Source organism: Neopsephotus bourkii, unplaced genomic scaffold, assembly GCF_033783945.1.
Source record: "Neopsephotus bourkii isolate Nb327-2 ecotype Australia unplaced genomic scaffold, CSIRO-AGI_Nbou_v1 NB_1780, whole genome shotgun sequence".
Lineage (NCBI taxonomy): Eukaryota > Metazoa > Chordata > Aves > Psittaciformes > Psittacidae > Neopsephotus > Neopsephotus bourkii.
The window spans coordinates 4,948,809-4,969,763 of NW_026902254.1; the positions used below are offsets into that span (position 1 = coordinate 4,948,809).

The window sequence follows — 20,955 nt, forward strand, 5'->3', positions numbered from 1 at the left end:
CATTATTAACTGCTACCCCCCTCTTACATGTTTCCACCACTGGGATATGCTGCTGCTGCAAGATGCTATGAAGACAAAATGACAAAGATTTTAACAAAGTTGGGTTTGGAGTGGGATGAACCTCATTCCAGTGTCTGTTGTCTATAATTGCCATAAGAAACTTGTTAGAAAAAAAGTTCTACTTGCCTTAGAAATGCCACAGACGGTTATCCAGGGAAAAAAAAATAATTTAGTCACTAGAAACTTTTTATCATAATTCTTTGATTAATCTTGAAATTAATCAATTAATCAAGGGGGCTGGGGAGAGTTCAATATGCACTTGCAGCTCCGTAACCACTGAAGATATTGCTCATTCAGAACAATAACGATGTATGGGGCCAGATATTTGGTTATGACCATGCTTGGATTAAAGGCTGCTCTGTAGGTAAGTTTTGAAATTCACCACTGCACCTTTTTAACCTTGTTCTCCTCTGTGGCAGCAGTTCTCCCTACACTCAGACCGAGAAACATAAGAGCTGATTTAAGGTATGCCAGGCTGTGAAGGATGTAGAGCTTTTTAAAAGAACAGGCTAAGATCAAAGTGCTGCTGTTTCAGCCATACACCCTGTTTTTCGTCTCCATTCTATTTCCCCTGTCAGCAGTAGAGACGGTATTAAGAACTTCAATTCCAGTAGATCACTCCTACTCTTAGATCATTCTTATATTATTACTTCTTCTGAATTATTTTGCCTTTAAACCAAATGGCACTGATAGTTCAGAGCAAAGCAAATGTACTGGAAAATTCGGTGTGTTCTATTTCGTGCTTTTATTTGACTACATAGCTTTTATTTTTATCCCAGTTTCTAAAGGGACATGTTAAAACATTCCAATTCTTCACATGTATTAGTCATACAGCAAAAAGAATGTGAAATGTGCATGACAAAAGACACCACATTAGATGATGAGCGCCATACTATAAAACTTTCCTTCTTCTTGTTTTTATATGATGCACTGAAACAGATATAATCACATACAATTAGATGAGACTGAATAAAAAATAAATACTTTGCAGTGTGCCAGTCAGAGTGCCTTTTGGGCAAAAAAATTTTTTGTACATTTTGCTGACCTAAATGTTAAAGTTCATGACCTTATGTAGATAAATGGATAATAGACTGATTTATTCCAATACTCTGTCTTTTTATATGATTTTTTTTTTTAGTGAAATTTGAGAGGAATGAGATGGCAGAAAATATCTGAAATACCTTCTTTATAAAACTAAGATTCGGCCTCAGAATTCCCAGTTTCTCCCAAACTACGCTGAGAGTATGGCTGTATGCTGAGAGTTTCTTAGAACTCTGACAGATTTTTGCCAATGGATTTAATGGCTATATGACAAAACATCACACCCACTCCTTATGCATTCTACCAGAATTTACTGGCCCATAGCAGGAGTAGAAGGAAACATGCTTTGTTACCTGACTCACTGAAGTTCACAGCTCAACATATTAATTCAAGTAGTGAAAGGCAGTGAATTTATGGTAAAAAACAATCCTATGAAGAAAGGCTGAGGAGGGATGGGCATGCATCTGTTCTAGTCTAAGCAGCATGAGCAGAGAGGCAGGGCACACAGCCAAAAGCATTAATAAACCAAAGCACTAAATCTAGTGGAGCCTTTAGTTTCAGGATGAAGTTTGCTTCTCAGGAACAGATACCCTTTCACAGAGGATATGAAGGCCAACATCCACACCGATTTTTTTTTTTTCTCTGTGTGTGTGTTATTTTTTTTGTTGTTGTTGCTGTATTTTTGTTGGGTTTTTTGTTGGTTGTTGGTTTTTTTCTTTGTTTTCTTTTTTTGTTGTTGTTTTGGTTTTTTTAATAGAGAACAGTTTTCCTGAGCTACAAGTGGCTTGTTTTGTCTGGAAGCTTCAAAACACACACAAAAAAAGAAGCTGAGCAGCTCTTCATCATTGTGTCACCCAATCCTCAGCCACATACAAGGGGGTAATATCCAACCAAGAACCATCACCTTCAAACTCTCTTCAGTCCACTTCTGTAGCACCATAATTTGGTTGTCTTCAGCAGAGATATTTATGATTTTACACGTGGAAATGAGAGAAGAACCATATTTGGTGATAATTTGCCAAGATCATGATGAACAAAAAGCAGAATAAGCAGTATAATATTGTATATTGTTTTTCACATCGATATTTGCCGTTCAGCAATGAGTATCATGAGTAACAACTATAAAGGTACTGTAAAAATAAATAAGAATGTGATTCAGAATGCCCTGGGATTCCCATGTAATGGGAACACTTCTATTTAATCCAGCTTGCTGGATTAAATAGATGCTAAAGGTGAGTTTCAAGCTTTCTCCTGTCAGAACAGATTTCTGTCCCCCCCTTTGCAGCTCCTTCCTACCATATATGCCTGTATGCCTTCTTTAAGTGAAGGCACCCTTCTTTCCCCAGTGAACTAATTAAGATACTAGTAAGGAACAGTATTCCCTCCCTCTGTCCCCCAGTGGATAATTTCTGACTATCAACTCACCCACCATGTATCAGATGAACAACAGTGAAGAAGATGGAAGGACTCTGTGGCGGAGGGTGGGAAATGAAGAAACAGTGTTGTCTTTTTTATGGTAGGCAACAGCTATTAGGCTTACTAATCCCTGATGTGAAATCACAGACTAAAGCTTTGGGATGGATTTTGGAAAAATGGGCAAAGTAGGATTTGATTCAACAGAATGGTACTAAGCACTCTGGCCACAGGAAAGCTAGAGACAAGAGTTAAGCTTTAAGGAGCACCTACCGGACTCAGTGTTTGGGACAGAAAGGAAATAAATCCTGTAGACTCCTGTTCAAATCCCAGACTATATTTTTTGTTTAAAAATTAAAAAAAAAAAGAATGGGTTTTGTTTCTTTGTTATTTTCCTTTTCTTTTTTTTTTTTTTTTTTAAAAAAGGAAAACAGGCATTACCTAATTTGGCTTTAGCTTTCAGGCTTTGTACAAAATGCAAAATCTATTGGCCACAAGAGTTTAAAACATAAAAACCTATTTTAGAGAAAATATGAAAGCTTAGCTTAAACATAGATCTTGATATGTCCTAGTTATTAATTTATTTTAGAATCTCTAAAACAATAGTAGCTATTTGGCTGAATGGTACTTCATAATCTTCAGGATCCTGAGTCATAATCATAAGAAAAAAGAGGTGCTGTAGCACTCTTAGAACAGCAATATTAAACTACAACTACAAATCTCTGATTAGAGTATCACATCAGCTGTGATCTATGCAGTGTTACTGCTTGATAAATTTTTATTCCTGGTAAAAGAAACTAAATTGGCAATTTGTGTCCTGTTAGAGACCTAACAGTTTTGAAGGTTTTTTTTCAGCTGTGAAGCAAAACAATTAATATAGCATTGTAAATGCAACATGATTAATCATGGCCAGAACTCTGCAGCTGCCATGCAGGGAAGCCAGCCAAGGAAGCCCACCAGCACTACTTGGGTGACCTGACCTAAAGTGATGAATGAGAGGACTCCATTTGGTGAAAGAAGGGGATTCTGACCCTAAAGCAATTCCAAGGTACATGTATTTGACAGCCAAGAAGATTGTCTCACTGGATACCTGTGGAATTGCATAGGGGAAGTGTCATATTAGCTATTTTGTGATAAAGCATAATGACTGATTTATGCTTGTAAAGCAGATAAATAACAGACTGAAAGTAATGATTACTTTTTCTCATGCTGCCAGTGGTGTTTCTCTGACAGTCCTATATTTCTTCTGAGAAATTCAATTTTAATACTATATCTCAGATAAAGATTCCGGACATACCACACACATTAGCTGAAATTCCATTCCATTGCTCATCCTCCTCTGCCTGTCTACAAAACCTACATATTTTCAGTATTCCTCATTTTTCTTGAGTTCAATTGCACTGTACAAATGCTGATCAAATCATGCTCTGTCATTCCACAATAACATCAATAAATTGAACTGCCTTTTTTCAGAGGGCATGCAACGCTGATTTCACAGATGTGTATCGTTAGGCAATCAGACACACAAAAATCTGCACTTGAGGTTAAAGCCTACACAATCCTTGTTTTCTTTACTTCCTTCCCATATGTGATCATTTGTGTCTCAGGATGCTACATCTCCTTTTTATCTCATATAGCTTTTCTATCTCATCATCCTCAAATGCAAAGCAACCTGCCAAAAACTTCCATATTCTGCAGCTTCACAGCTGTGATACATATGCTTGAGTGGCAATGACAGGAGAACATCATATTAAGTCAAGCTCAAAATAAGCTCTAGGCCACCTCCAACTAAGGGACGGCAAAAATGATGAGGTGATCAATTAATCTGATCTTTAAGAGTCTTTAGAGACAGAGGGAATCATTCCAAATAGTCCTCAATGCAATTAGAGAAGGAAGGTAAAAGCAGAGGAAAAGCTACTGCAGTAAACAACATTCTAACAAAAAGGCAGGCAGAAGAGAAAGAAGAATGGCTGTATTGGGAATAGAAAGGAACATTTTCTGGTTTGATATGAACCTTGAACAAATAAACAAGGAGAAAGGATAACAAGAAGAAAAGTGCCATGAGTAAGAAAGTACTGGAGGGAAGACACTGCTGCAAAACATATCAGGTATATAGTGACCTGTATTATGTTTGAGCAATATGCTAAACAAACTGAAGCTTTTAATTATATTTTTAACTTTCTAAATATAAAAGAAATACAGATTAGCTTTAAAAGTCATTGGCAATGTTTAGCAAACCTTAGGCTCACATCTAAATGGCATTACGTCCTGATGAGCTCATGACTGTCTTTACAGCTAGCAAGCAGTACAATTTTTATTGCTCAGTGTGTCTATTATTCCCCACAGTGAAGAAACATAGAACCTAATGTAGGAATAAAAGTGGTGTGTAAACAAATATAATTTTCTTACAGTCATTGATTTTACTTTTTTTTTTAAATATATATACATAAATGTCTTCAGCTACAGAGGTCCAAAGACAGAAAATAAAAGGAATTATTTTACCCAAACATGTAATTTAAAACATTATTATGTATTTCTGTAAATAAGCTTACTAAAAACTGAAATAGCTTTGTGAGGATTTCCTGATAGGCCAGAAGGGTATAATACTTGCTCTTTAGTGATCAGCAGCAATTTCTTTATTTTCTTATTTTGTCAGAATTCTTAACTTTACCAATACATAAAAATAAATAAAGGACAACAGGCATACACAGGCTGTACATTTTCAAATTCCAAATTGCATACTGTCATACACATTTTCATCAGGGTTAAACCCAGCCATCATTTGGCAAGACTGATTAAAAAATGAGAATATTTAGACAACTGAAGTCATGGAAAATCCAATGCTGGAGCTAACTGAGCATGTATAGTGAATTGGAGACTTCATCAGCTCACTGAAAACCCTTAAAGCAGAAGCATCTTGTATCATGCCTCTAATTATCCACTTTGCCTACCTATTTTGCCTATCATTGGTGACACTCTAATTCTGTTTCCCGGTTTTCTTTCCAAATACTTAATGGAAAAGATACTCTTCTGCTGATACAATGTCTCATTCTCTAATTTATGGAATTAATTTGTATTCTTGTGTTTTTAATTATTTCTGTGCTGTATTAATATAAGCTCTCCTGAGCTAAATTGTTATTTTTTTTGTCCACATTTTAAACCCCTGTTGGATGTCCTTTTATTATTTTGCAGTCTTCCCTTGGGTACATAACTTCTCTCAATTTATTCACATCTGCAAATTCTGTTAATGAGCTGTTTGCTTCCACCTCCAGAACACTAATGAAGATTAATTAAAGCTAGGTTCTGCACTAGCCCTTTGCATCCTTATTCTTCAGGATATCACACCACTGATTCAAATGAAGTTTCACCAACATAAAAATGGGGGAACTGTGGAGATTCAGACCCTGTGGTTTGAATGTGACCATGCCACTGTTTTTTGGCTCTAGATGCCTGTAAAATATTTTTAGCAATTTCATAATCCACAGGCTAAGAAGAATGCTGGAATGAATGTTCCAAGTAATTCTACATCAGAGATAGCTGAATAATAAATCATAACATATCCGCTCTCAAGTGAGGCTATTTCAATGGCAGATTGTGAAATCTCTCCTGATTCTAAGTTGATAACATGCTGTAACTTGCAGAGAATCAGCAAGTACACCAAAATAATAAAGCTGATGTTAATAAAGATTATAGTATCTAATATCAAATTTATCTTTCAAAACTTTAGGTTAGCAATTCAAGGAAGCGTTACCTGAAACACCAGTAATAATTTGAAGGGCACAATCTGCTAAATACTGTGCTGAAGTAACCTGCAGTAACATAAGAAGACTTTAGTACCCTTGAAATACGGAAGAAAACAGAAAGAAACCATCTTGAATGCAAAGAAATGGAAGCATGCAAACTGATATCAGGGAGTCTTAGAAATTAAAACCAAAAAGAAAACATTCTACTACAAAACATATTGACCTTGAAGCGCTAAGGAAACCCTGCAATTTTCTCAAAACTCCTCTGTACGACGGGGTCATGTGTCATATGACAAAATCCTCTTCCCTGTAAATATCTGTTCTCATGGTTTTATCTCCTCTGAAAAATACAAATGATGTGCACATTTCTGCAAAAAAAAAGGCTTTTTGACCTTGTGAGGTACATATCAAATCTTCATATAATCAGTAGTCCCAAAACTCATACCACATACATTGTGGGTCTTTGAACAAAGAATGTTCACAGGTGACAGATGGCAAAGGTGTTCAAGGAGGTCCACTGCTGAAATGTGTAAAACATACACGTTGCATATTAGAGGCCTCTATGGCTTACTTATCTCACATGCCTGGGAGATTAGGTCAACCTCAAAGGATGTATACCAGCAGACATTGTATCCTGCCTCCAGTTTTCGTATCAGAGTTCGCATGTTCTTCTTACAGAATTCTTCAGTCATTTAAAAAGCACAGTGCAAGCTTCCTAGCTCCCCTACTTTTCTAGACATCATCACAGAGCTCTTGGATTGGGGTGGTTCCAAACTAGCAATGGAAATCTATCAGAATGACTCAAAAGCACAGCATATGATTTTAAACTATGGCTCAAGAGGCACTAAAAATATTCAGCTATGAAATATGGAATCTCACTTAAAACTCACCACACTGAAGAATGAAGAATTCCTTAAAATGCAATTTACTGTGCCATTTACACCCATTACCTCCCTTAATAGTAGTGTAGGCAATACAGTTTTGTCAACAACGAATGTCACAGAATTATTCATTTATTTATGTACTTGCTTTCCAGTACTCTGTTGTTTGAGATTTCTATTTTAAATATTTCTGTGCTGACTGGAAGATAAAAAAAACATCAAAAAATAAACCTGTGCAAAGTCGTGTTAATACTTTAAAATTTAAAACAAAGGAGTAGTGAAGAGCCTGGCTGCTATGTGCCCTGCTGAGAAGCACCTGAAGGTTATGATAGACGCCAGGTAGCATATGAGCCAATTGTTTTCTCATTGTGAATAAGATACTATGAAAAGTCCCCACTGGCATGAATTACTGCATTTACGTCTGGGCCCCCAAGTTCAAGAATGACGTCAAGAAACTGAAGAGCATCCAGCAGCATGCTACTAGATGGCCAAAAGCCTAAAGCACAGAACCTATGAAGAGACGCCAAGAGAGCTGTGCTTGTTTATTTGGGTTAAGGGGAGGCTAAGGGCAGCCTAGTAGCAGCTGTCGTGGTTAAACCACGACACAGCTTACAGTTTTTTGAAAAGTGATTAAAAGTTGAAGATTGTTCCTCATTATTACTACATCCTTTGAATATTTTCCCTGCAATATCACCTACAAGTTGTAAACCGTGGTATGATGCACAGGAAAATATATTAGACTTTTCTGCTGTGCTTCCTCAGTAATGCATGACTGTTACATATTCCCTGCTCTGGTAACGCATCCTCCAGAGAAGCCAAAATTGGAATCATGGTGGCCTCTGTAGAAGTTTTCAATATTTTACTTGCTTATTTGAGAAAGTTGCATTTACAGTGACCAGATGTCCATTTTTCTAGTCTGAGATTAGAATCCTTAAAGGACGTCCTTTCTTCATTCTATATGGTGAGTAAGTTTGTTTCTAGTTAATGAAGAGGCAAGAGGAAATTTAAAGGCATAACCATGAGCTGTGGATAACTGACACAATTTATGAAAAACTGCTTTGAACTAAGAGGAAATTTAAACTCTATTCTAAAATCCTTACATTATCCAGTCTCCAATAGAAATAAATTCTGAGGGGTTTCAAAGCAAATTTGAAACTTCACTTGCCCCTAGAAAGATAGAGGGCTCAGAGAGTTTAAATGACTCACAGTTATTTAAGTCATAGCATGATTTTAACAATTTAAAGGCTGTTACTTCAATTATATTAATATATATAGATATGTGCTTTCTGAACTAATAACTCAATGCTTTGCAGGCAGAAATGTGCCAATACTTTGGTGGCACCCTTTTTTAAAGCACGAATTTAATAAATGCATTATGAATTATCAAGAAGAAATAATTTAGGCTAAGGTCTTTCAGAAATGTTGGCATTTCTTCCTATCTGCTGCTAGAAGTCAACAGGAACTTTACCATTACTTTTTATGGAAGATGAGCATCACACCAAGGCTAGATACTTTTGGACAGAAAAGCAGTTCAAAGTGCACATTGGAACAAATTCTGTGAAAAGAGAATTCCAGCAAACCCTTTCTTTCTATAAAGCTGAACACTACCACTGTCGTCAAGCTGACAAATGGCATTGACTCATATAGCTAAAATAAAGACTACTGTGTTAACATCATAGACATAATTTGTAGTGTAATTTAAGCATCAGACTTTTTTTTTTTTAATTAAACATGATTTTTTTAAGTGAATGCAAACACACCAAAGCAAAATGATTACAAATGGAGCCAGGAAGAGGATCAAAGTGTTAGAAAGTGTGCCTTGTAGTCAAAGACTCAGAATCTGTTTATAGAATCAAAGAAAAATTTATGGAGAGATTTGATCACAGTGAATCTTAAGGGACTGAAAAGTTTCTTAATGAAAAGCTTTTCAACATTTCATACAAAAATGGAAAAAAGGTTACTGTTTGAGAAATTAAAACCAAAAATATCTTAAGAATTTTAAATGGTAAAAATTATTACCCATCAGAACAGACTATTAGGAGCATTGTGAGCTCTCTGTCTACTAAAATGTTTTGCTTTTAGAAATCATCCACTATTTAAAACAGTAATTAATTCAGGGAGGGCCAGGGGACTGTCATGAAGGAGGGTGAACTACATGATCAGAGTGTTTTCTGGCCAAAAAATCTGACTTAGTATATATTTTGAATCAGTGTATTAAAAATTGCTGGGTATAACACAGATGAAAAGAAGTCTTCTAATGACATTTATTTGTGAATGTGGTACAGAACCATTTTCTCAGTAACAAAAATGTTATGTGTTGGCTTCTTTCTCTAGTTAGGGTGATATGAGAATTGCTACTTGTTAACCTTAAATAAAATGGTATCAAACTACCTTTGATAAGTTGGACACTATTGTTCCAAAATTCTCCTTTTCCATAAAACTTCACATACAGCTCAATTAAAACTGCAGGAATGTGAACTATTTTTTTAAGTCTTACAAGCTTTGAAACTTTAGCTAGAGATTAAACGTCGTTTCAGAAATCCTCCTCCAACAAAATAAAAGCACTAAATTAAATATATTATGTTTGTTTTAAATTCATGTAGCAAAATTACTCTACAGGTTTTCCAAATAAAACAGCTGATTCACATATATGAAGTTCAAAATATTTTCTCCTAGAGGAACTCTTTCTCTGCAGTTCAGATATTTAAGAAAAAGCTTAGTGCAGCTCTCATTTCAAGATCACATCTTAAAAAGGTTCAAAAGAGCAGAGAGTAGACTTTGCAATATATGTTTTTTCTTAGGTGGCCTGACATGTAACTATTGCTACTTTTTATTTCATCAAGTTGCTTTTTCAATGAAAACTTATTACTGAGGCTGACAAGAATGATGGATTTATCGATCTCAGAAGATGCAAAACTAGCTAAGTTTTAGGAGGAAGGGGAAAATATTAGGATGTAAATTCTATTACACTTCATGATTCTTTAAAAATATAATGAAAAATAGAATTTTATTTATTTGCTTAATTCACAGTTCTCCATTTTTTTGGTCCGTTTTCATCTGTAATTTAATAAAAATAATTCTTAGAATTTCATATAAAGAAAGAGTGTTACATAAAATATAGATCAAATATCAGATGGGATTGTGTCTCACCGCATTGGCAATAAGTATAAAATTGTAAGAATAAATTGTCCCTGCTTGGCAAGCTCCCATGGAAGAGTTTTTTTTATCCTGCTCCCTGTTTTTGAAGGTTAACTAGCTGGGTCTAATATTATCAAGAGTAATCTAAATAGTTTTCTTTTAAGGATTTGCAAAAAGTAATATTAACCTTTTTTCTTCAGATTTCGGACTTATTTCCATTCGCTACATTTTCAATAGTCGCAGAATCATAAAATGGTTAGGGTTGGAAAGGACCTTAAGATCATCGAGTTCCAACTCCCCTGCCATGGGCAGCGACGCCTCACCCTAGACTGTATCATGCAAGGCTCTGTCCAGCCTGGCCTTGAACACTGCCAGGAATAGAGCATTTACCACTTCCCTTGGCAACCTGTTCCGATGCCTCACCACCCTCACAGGAAAGAACTTCTTCCTTATATCTAACCTGAACTTCCCCTGTTTAAGCTTGAACCCATTCCCCCTTGTCCTATCGCTACAATCCCTGATGAGAAGTCCCTCTCCAGTATCTTTATGGGTCTCCTTCAGACACTAGAAGGCTGCTATGAGGTCTCCACGCAGCCTTCTCTTCTCCAGGCTGAACAGCCCCAACTTTCTCAGCCTGTCTTCATATGGGAGGTGCTCCAGTCCCCTGATCATCCTCGTGGCCCTCCTCTGGACTTGTTCCAACAGTTCCATGTCCTTTTTATGTTGGGGACACCAGATCTGCACACATTACTTCATGTGCGGTTCCACGAGAGTAGAGTACAGGGGCAGGATCACACCTTTTGACATGCTGATAATGCTACTTTTGATGCAGCCCACTATACAGTTTGTTTATGGTCTGTGAGTGCACACTTTAGCCAGCTCAAGTCCTTTTCTGCAGGGCTGCTCTGAATCACTTCTCTGCCCACCCTGTAGCTGTGCCTGGGACAGCCCTGACCCACCTGCAGGACCTTGCACTTTGCTTTGTTAAACTTCATGAAGTTGGCATTGGCCCACCTCTCAAGTGTGTCAAGGTCCCTCTTGACAGCTTTCCTTCCCTCCAGTGTACCAACTGAACCACACAGCTTGGTGTCATTGGCAAACTTGCTGAGGGCTCACCCAACCCCACTGTCTGTGTTGCCAAGAAAGATGTTGCACAGGATCTGTCCCTACGCCAATTCCTGAGGGACTACTCCTTACCTGTATCTAGTTGGACATTGAACCATTGACCACAACTCTGCGTGTGGCCATCCAGCCATTTCCTTACCCACTGAGTGGTCCATCAATTGAATTTATGTCTGTTGAGTTTGCATACCAGGATGTCATGTTGAACAGTGTTGAACGCTTTGCATAAGTTCAGGTAGGTGACTTCAACTGCCCTGCCCCATCCATCGGTTCCATAGCTCCAATCAGAGAAGTCCACCAAACTGGTCAGGCAAGGTTTGCCCTTAGTGAAGCCATGCTGACTGTCATCAAGCACCTTGCTGGTTTTCATGTGTCTTAGCATGCCTTCCAGGAGAATCTGCTCCAAGATTTTACCAGGCATAGAGGTGAGACTGACTAGTTTATAATATCCTGGGTCTTCTATTTTCTCCTTCTTGAAAATGGGGGTTATATTTATCTTTTTCCAGTTGTCAAATAAAAATAAGTGCTAAGTGGATTTTGAATACAGACAGTGCTTATATCCGTATATTCTAACAGTCTCTGAAAAAAGTTTTTTTCTTGAAAGATTATTGAAGATTCTCTTAACCTGCACACTTAGCTTGGTAACATCAAAGTACTAGACATTACATGCAAATGATATTTAAAACAAGGAATGGTAACAATTCTCACTCAGAATGCTGCAGAATATATTAATTTTGTATATGATTTTTTATTGCCACCTGAGTTTTATATGATTTGATTGAGAAGGAGGTTTCTAAATATCAGAGTAGTGCCTTATAACACTAATATTCTATTCCGGTTAATGACTCAAGGTCTGACAAAGAACATATTTAGAAGGGATGATGTTGCCTGCAAGAACATTTCAAAGCTGCTTTCAAGTCTGATTCTGTGATGTTATGGCACTCTGTCCATAGTGGACATGAGAATTATTTGTTTTCTACCCTTTTCAGCTTGTCTGACAATGCAAGGATTTACACAAGGCCCTTGCTATGATCTTTGATCTTTTTCTTTGCTGGTCAAAATCTTCTTTTAACTGTTATGTTCAAGACAGGACAAGTACTGGCCTCTCCAGCAGTATGTGTTTTGAAAGGGCCACTTCATCCGTCATGCAATTATGTTATTTATGCCCACTGGTATTATTTGCTTCAGCAGTGCTGCATCAGCTGTTCAGATTCTGCTAAAAATTGTATGTCCTCTTTCTCATAACTGTAAATTAAACTACTATGAGAGACAGCTGATTTTTTTCTACCTGTCAAAATCCACGTTTGTCCTTGTTGAATCCTTTCCAAGGATTATTTCTCCAATTTTAGGTTCACACCAAATCCCAGCACTGTACTCAAATGTGCCTGCAGTCACTCCCACTGGTGAAGCCTGCACAAACAGGTTCTATATTTCATTAGTAGCTATTCCATTACATCCAATACACATGTATTACATATAATAACTTCCATCCAGATCTTTGTGAAATACTACTTATAACATCCTTCTAAATTGGCAATGAACTTCAGAACTTGCTTTTATTCATTTGCTCACATTATGGAAGTTTTAACTAGCCATTCAACATATTGTTAAAAATCTTAATGAAATCAATATATATGACACTATACAGAAGCTCATTGAACATCTCAAAAGGAAAACAGATGACACTTCACTATAAGGGTGATGATAACAGCGGAACAAGTTGTCCTGAAAAGTTGTGGATACCCCATCTCTGGAAGTGTTGAAGGCCAGGTTGGACAGGGCTTTGAGCAACACGGTCTAGTGGAAAGTGTCTCTGCCCATGGCAGCTGGGATCGGAACCAGATGATCTTGAAGGTCCATTAAAACCCAAAGTATTCTGATTCTATGACAAATGCTTGGTGGTTCTTATTTCCTCGTTATTTTCAAGGTAGTCAGAAATAATCTGTTTTATTAAATATTTAAAAATGCTAATCTAGTCTATAATTCATAAGTTTCTCCTTTTAAAATCATCTGCCCCCCATGATTACCTTCTTAAAGGCAATTTTTAATGAACACAAGGCAGCCTGAGAGAATTGTCTAAGTGTACTAGGGTTATTAAATTTCTACCAGTCATGCTAAACTGCAGTCTGGTGTCCTTTATCTGTGAGTTGTGTCTACAGAGTTGGCACAGTCTGCTTTATAGTGAGAATGGGAATTGGTCTTAGTCGAACCAGGAAATGAGTGTTTAGCAAAACCTAACTTACTGTCCTCATAAAAAACTGTGCGCTGCTGTGTCTGTCATACTGACCCAATAGTGGTCTTACATCCTGCTTGTGGTTCTGATGATCATATGCACTGATGCAAAATAATACTGACTCAGTAGAAGTATTCTCATGGCTGTCACAGGACCTCTCATCTCATACCTGAAAGCCACAATGTGAAAACCAGAGGCTGATGGCTTTAATGTGATTTTCCTTAGATTCAAAAATAACGTTACCATTGATCTTTCCCTCTGTTGAACTGTTAGGGAAGCAGTCATCTTGTAAGACTCATCTTTTCACCCAAGTTAGCTGAAAACCTTACTTACTATTAGTCAAATCTCACTGAAAGTGATTAAGGGTTGAACAATGAAAGGTTAAATAATGAATCCTTGGTGCTTTTCAGTGTTTGGTAATATCAGTTGTTCCACTCCCTTAAAATTATCTAAAGTGCTAGGAGACACTGACAGTGGGGCAAGGAAACACTACAGGGGGATGGAAAATATAATAAAAAGCAGTTGTTCTTCCATCTGATACTTCAACAATAATGGTTTTAAATGAATCTTTCAAAAAGTTTACATTTATCACATTTGCAGCACTGCAAAATCACAGGTTGACTTGAATGGCTGGCTCTGACCATGATCTTTTCTTTCCCCAGGGGTATTTAAATCAGTTCACTTTCTTTTTTTTTAAATTGAAATCTGAAAATGAATCTGCTACCTACAAGCAAATGGGATCATCGTTTGTTAAGCTGTAGTTGCATCACAGCTGTTTGCATCTACACTGCCTGATATGCAGAGACCCACTCTACACACAAAGCAGGCTTTCTAACTGGCCTACTGGTTTCGTTTTAGTCCTATATCTGTTTTCTGGATTTTCTGCTCTGAGTGAATGCATTAGCCCTCTAAAACTAAAGCTGACATTTTTTGTTAACCTTTTCACATGGATCCTTGTTCTGATGCCAATGTTCAAGGCTGAGCCACCAAACGTTTAACATGTATGAGCTGTGATGACATATGAGAAAAAAAAATCTTTATTTATTTTCCAGGGATTTCTTGATGCACACAGAAGCAGAGGATCCTCATAATTATATTTGCAAAATTGTCCTTTTCCCCTGAGGTTTCTTGGCAAACATTAGATGGGTGGCATAGCTGGAATGATGACCCATTTCTCTCAGTTTATCAGCTGCTGTCTTGTAGCTTGTAACAGGTAAAAGCCCTAGCTGCGAATGATAAAAGGATTTGTGTGTCTCAACTGAAATCTATCACTCTGAAACTTCAGATGTACAATATTTTCTCGCACAAGTGATTAGAGAAATGCAAACACTTTATAATCCTTTATCAACCCTATACACATCATTACCTGAGGGGGCTCAGGTTTAGGTCAGAGTGAAATTTCAAGAGTGTGGTATTATACATCTATTTCTTTACTTCCCTCTGGAGATTTCAGGCATGCTTATATCCCTGCTGTTGCCTTGTAACTTGCACATGATCTGTGAGCAGTTCAAGTAATGTCTCTCATCTAGATGTCACATATTAAAAGGACTCCTTAGATTTTAAAATTCATGAGCAAAGGATTTTTATTTTTTTATTATTATTATTTTTTCCCTCATCTGTACAATGACTAGTATGCTGGAAACAAAAAAGTGAGGGATACATCCATGCTAGATGTAAATTGTAATGACGTATTCTTTGCCTTATGTCACAGTGGAGGGGGAAAACAACAGTGCAGATAGATATGGTGGATAGTTTAAGAAACTCAAGGTTCCATGTTTGGAATGCAAACAAAAAACAAACCTTCTCTTAACTACTGTATACAGGATTTACATGTGTAAAGGTCTACCAGTTCCAGTCACCGTACTACAGTAGCTTCACTCTTTACATACTCTCCTCAACTGTAAGCAGATCAGCCTAGGTGTACTATGATACTTCAGGAACCAGGCTATGCATGGCTGGAGAAGATGCAGTAAATGAAAGTAGGCACACAAGAGAGAGAGGCTATATTGTCATCTTTCAGTCCAGATTTGTACACAAAATGTACCGAAAAATTTTGAAAGCCATTTTGGTGCTCTCTAATTGCCATACTTACCGTAATGTCACCTGATCCATTCACTTCCCATTACAAGAAACCATGACATACACTATATCTTATGCATAACTTGTAGTTCTGTGTAAAATTATTTCCCTGTTATTTCCCTCTAATCATACTTAAGGGCTTTCTTTGAAACTTTTTATCTTCCTAGTTAAAATAGCTGTTTTGATTCTGGGCTTACTTTTGCCTCCAATGAAGATAGGCTTTGCTCCCTGTACATGCATGTGGCATTGGTAGGTTGCAATGGAATCCATCCCAGTCTTCAATCTTCTAGACTTAGCATGGTTTCATTTTTTAATTCTATTCTTATAAGAAAGTTCATCTGATTACCTTAATGACCCTTTTCTGGATTCATTCAGTTTTGATTTATATATGTTGTGTAGCATCCACTGCCCACAGAATTCCAGATGAGTTATCGATATTACAGCACTATACTTTACTATGCATCCTTGAAATGCTTAAGATATTATTCACAGGTTTTTTACAGCCACAGCCTGTTATTGGCTCACAACAATCTTACAATCAATTAATATTCCCAAATATTCCTTCCTGTTGTCAGTTCATGAGAATATTCCTTATTTTTACATGTTTCCTATGTCAAGAACATTAATAATTGGTAAGTAACTAGTATGAAAAATTTCCCTTTGGAGTATTATTTCATTATTTAAAAAGAAACTAAATCAGGAGCTAGTTCTGTGTATTCTATATAATTTTTATGAGTTAAATCTTATTGAAACTGAATTTGAAATCATAGTTTTGCTGACATAAAACATATCCAGAAATTAAAAGCTTATCTTATACCAGGTTTCTTATATGGATTTGCTTCTCTGTTTTTCTGTCTGCTTGCAATAGTTCATATGAATTTGAATGCTCTTAATGACTCATTTGGTGTAATTACTTCTTTACAAAAACAACCTCACTGGGTTTTTTTTCCAGCTGTTTATAGAATGGCCCTATCCTGTAATTTTGTGATGTATTTATTCACTCTTCTTTGAAGAACTATGGTGTTTAATCAAAATGATCCTTATCTCTTGTTTTAATTTGTTAAAATTTCTTGTCAATCTTTTCAGCTTGTAAGGCAGGAAATAGTGTCCATCATTAACGCAAAACACAGAACATTCTTTTTAAAGAAAAAATGATTAAACAGACTTATTCTCTTGATCTTTAAATTGTCAGCTAGTGGCACTCTTTTTTTAAGTAAGACATCTGGTTTTAATCTCTACACATCCATCACCTGCATTTGTTACACAATTAAGAACCTCATAAAATCTGCTGTGTGAAGAAGAGCTTTTCAGTTTCATAATACAGAAATAATACTTTATAAATGAGTACTTCTTGGTTTACTTCTATAGGGTATACTTATTCACAAACACTCAAACTCACACAAACACATGTGAAAACGTGTAAAAAGAAAAGCAATCTTTAATTGGATAATAAGTAACAGAATAATTTACTAATTGGGTGCATTACAGAAGTGTGCTCACACTGCTGTACTGTAGTTAAAGACCTTGCCAGTGATTCCAGCAGAAGCTAGCTAATTTAAGGCTTTACTAATTTGTGATTGTACAACTACAGAAAATACAGAAAGTACAGCTCTGATTTGAAAATTACCATTTGGTATAATTAGACAGTAATGCAGTCTAATTGCTTCAGATATTTTTCACATTTTATTGAAAAAGAGGCTGATTATCACACTAAGTTTGAAAAAGATGATATTTACCCACAAAAAAAAAAAAAGGAAAAAAAAGGAAACAGCGTATCTGGCTGATGTTCACAAAGGCTTCTTTTGCTGTTGCTGCAGACACTTGATTTTGAATTGGAGTTCTGTTGATATTCCAATTACATTTCTCTGATTTTCTAGAAAAATGGAAGTTAGTGGAACTGAATATGTTTTTATCAATATAGGTATATATGGGGTTTGTATTTTATTTTTCACATGCTTTTTTGTTTGTGTTTTTTTTCTTGGACCGCAAGTATCTTGGCTGCACGTTTTTGGGGGATTGATGCTAGATATTCCCAGAAGAAGAATCTTAGAGGAACCATCTTGTTAGTGATCACAACCTGATTCTGAGAAGATGCCACTTTTCAATTCTTAAGCCTTATGCATACCCACAGTTTTCTCACCTGCATGTAATCTTCTCAAAGGAACTGCAGCATCAGATATTACACAGTTCTTGAGTTTGTTTGTTTTTCCAGCAGGAGAAATAGATGCATTTAAAGGTATAAACCCAACATTTGTTGGTCTTACACTGAAAAACTGAAAACCAAAAATGTTATATAAATACAAGCATTTTGCAGAATAGATATTTGGTACCTAACACTTTCTATCTTCAGAGGTATGTTGGGTTGTATAAACCAAGTCAAAAGGAACAGTAAATACAAGAGTTAAAAAAAAGTAGTTTCAGAGCATGAATAAGCTTTTCGGGACAGCTTAGTTTACTGGACTGCTGTGTTTACTGGGAAACCTGAATGGCAGGTGGAAAGGCCTGAGGGCCACATATGTTTTTATAGCATTCTTTCAGCACGCAAACAGGCTAAAAGACATCTTAAAAGCCTGTTTAGATATCTCAGCTATGATCAGTGAGGTAATTTCTGTAAAATCAGTACATCATTTAGCTTTGACATCTAACACCTGCGAATAAATAAATTACTCTGGCCAGTATACCTTCAGCAAATTATGTCCTATTGTCAGATTTCAAGCAAAACTGTGATGTCTAAAAGAAATTATATGGCTTCCCATACCACCCTTTCATGCTACCCCATGGGTAAATTCTGCCCTCAGTCCTGTTTTGTACCCAAGGAGAGTGTCCTGCTTGGATGCCAAAGCTTCAACTTGCCTCTATGGTGGGAATAAATACTCAAGTTGTATCATCTAATCTATTTAAATGGAAAATTATCATTATCAGTGCCTGTGTCTGCTCCTGGAAATATATATAATCTGCCAGCAGTTCTTAAAGCAAAACCCTCAGGTTTTGCTCAATCTTAAAAGATTGAAAAAAAACCCAAACCCCAAACCCAATCCTGAAGCTCTTTGTGCATTCAATTTATTTTTTCTATTATTAGTAGTGTCTGTGGGTGTATAAGAACTGTAAATCAATATGCTGATGTAACATGGTTCAGTGTTCTCCTGCCTTTTCTGAAATAACAGTGATATAATTTAAAGTGGCACCATTAATCCACATTAAGCTGCTCAGAATCCTTTCCTTTCCTAACCACATGATAACAGACCAAAAGTCCACTAGTCTGGCACTTTGCCACTATGAGCTACCCCTAACAATGGCTTCAAAGCATGGTGTGAAATCTTCAGAGTGAACCTTGCTAGATAGATCAAGGGGACGAGAAAGCAAGAATTCTGTTTCATTCCATGTGACAACTACTTTATCTCCAAAATCTCCTGTCTAAAGACATTCTGATATTAAAGGTATTATGCTTTTTTGTCTAGTTTAGTTTCGGGTTTTTTGGTGCTTTTTTTTTTTTTTGGTTGTTTTGTGGTTTGTTTTTTCTTTAAATTTATACTTCTAAAATAGCCACCACTCTAATATTTTAAAATTATCATTATAGGGGAGCACCTTCATACATTAGCAGATGTAACATCCATTCAGAAGATAAAAATTACTACTGTATCTTGTTTTGCTTATTTCATAGAGGGCAATTCAAGGATTACAGATAGTCCCTGAAAACTATTTAACCTACATTACTGACAAACAGCATGTAATATTTCATAGTAAAAACCGCCCACACCACCACATAGCCAGCAATCACCCAAAGACAGTCAACTTTTATTATTTTTCACCATTGCATTTTCCAAAAGGACACCTAAGAGTTAAAAAACAAAATTTTTAAAAAATTAAATTGCTTCTGAGCTAAGTGCTTGTATGCCAAGTCTCAGCATGGAAGGAATTTTAGCTGCTCAGCAACCTCACACAATAGTGCTTTAGAATAGAAATACCAAAGAACAGACCCTTAACTACAGTATTGTGGCTCTGGTATGGGTGCCACTGTGATGAAAATACTCTGATATAAAAGTGTCTGCCATGAAAATAAAGACAGAGAGAGTGCTTTGTAGGTGGAACTTGGGTTCTTTTATGTAAAGACTGACCCAGGCAGTCAGAAGGGGAGAGTAAGAGGGCAAGGACCACATTATGTGGGCACGTAGCTGCCTGAGTGGGGAGTTAGGGAAACAAGTGTTCTGCAAAAAGGGAATTATTCCAGTATCATTTCCCACACCTGTGGTAACATTAATGATTTTTCACAGCTATTCTATTTTCATAAAGACCGGAATAAGGTTATCTACATTGTTTTAAAACCTCTTAGCCTTCATGCAAAATTTTCAGTGTGGTATTTTAAGAAATACTATAGGCCTTAGCCTAGTAAAACATGACTGAAAAGCATGATGTTTTAATAAAGACAAGTCCTTTGTCCTTGAACAGTATGGATGATGTCACAACAGGCTCATGAATGTATGTAAAATTACCTACTTGAAAAACCTGATGCAGAAATACTTGTGGCTCTTATTGAACTAGAAGGTTTTAAGATTACAGACCTAATGAAGGGAAACCTCAGATGCTAGATAAAACAGTGACTTTAAAAAGGAAGAGTTTAGGATTAACTGAGCTACTTATCACTTATTTTCCAATCTTTTTTTTTATTTTTTATGACATCTATTTAGCTAAAAACCCCACAGTTTTAAAGGGAAAGCAGCAGCAACCACAAAGTTCTGCTTTGTTCTGTTTAGCAGAGTAACCTTGAAAGTATTTGATTTATTAATGAATATTCAACCTTGTATATCCTGGCTTACTTACAGTCCCTATTGTTTTATCTCATATAGGATAAGCTAACCATATTACCAAAGTAGTAATGCTGTTTATTGCAAAACCTCTGTTGGGTTACTTGAAAAAAAAAAAAAAAAGGTTAATCAAATCTTCTGTTTTGTTTGTTATGGGCCTTTTTTTGTTTTCATTTTTGTCTTTTGTTTGGTGTTTTCTGTTTCTTTTTTTTTTTTTTTTCCTAAGGGGGAGAATGAAAATTCTTAGGAAGAGTTGAAGAGCTTTTAAAAATAAATTTATGCCAACTGCTGAATATTTTTTGTTGTTGCCAGCTTTGTGGCTTAGTGGAAGATAACTTACTATGAATTCAGAAAATTACTTGTGCGTGTGTGCTGTATTTCCAAAGAACAGTGAATCTGTAAAACATAATATGTGATTCTTTCTTCATATATTAATGTATTTC

At 36.3% G+C, this 20,955-nt stretch overlaps 1 long non-coding RNA gene across 1 annotated transcript in view; it reads left to right on the forward strand.

Moving 5' to 3' along the window:
* The first annotated feature begins 5,679 nt into the window (after positions 1–5,679).
* Positions 5,680–20,955, forward strand: part of LOC133226360 (uncharacterized) — a 39,935-nt gene continuing 24,659 nt past the window's right edge. The window contains exon 1 of the long non-coding RNA XR_009729485.1: positions 5,680–5,931. This is a non-coding gene — a long non-coding RNA (uncharacterized LOC133226360). The remainder of the gene's footprint in view (positions 5,932–20,955) is intronic.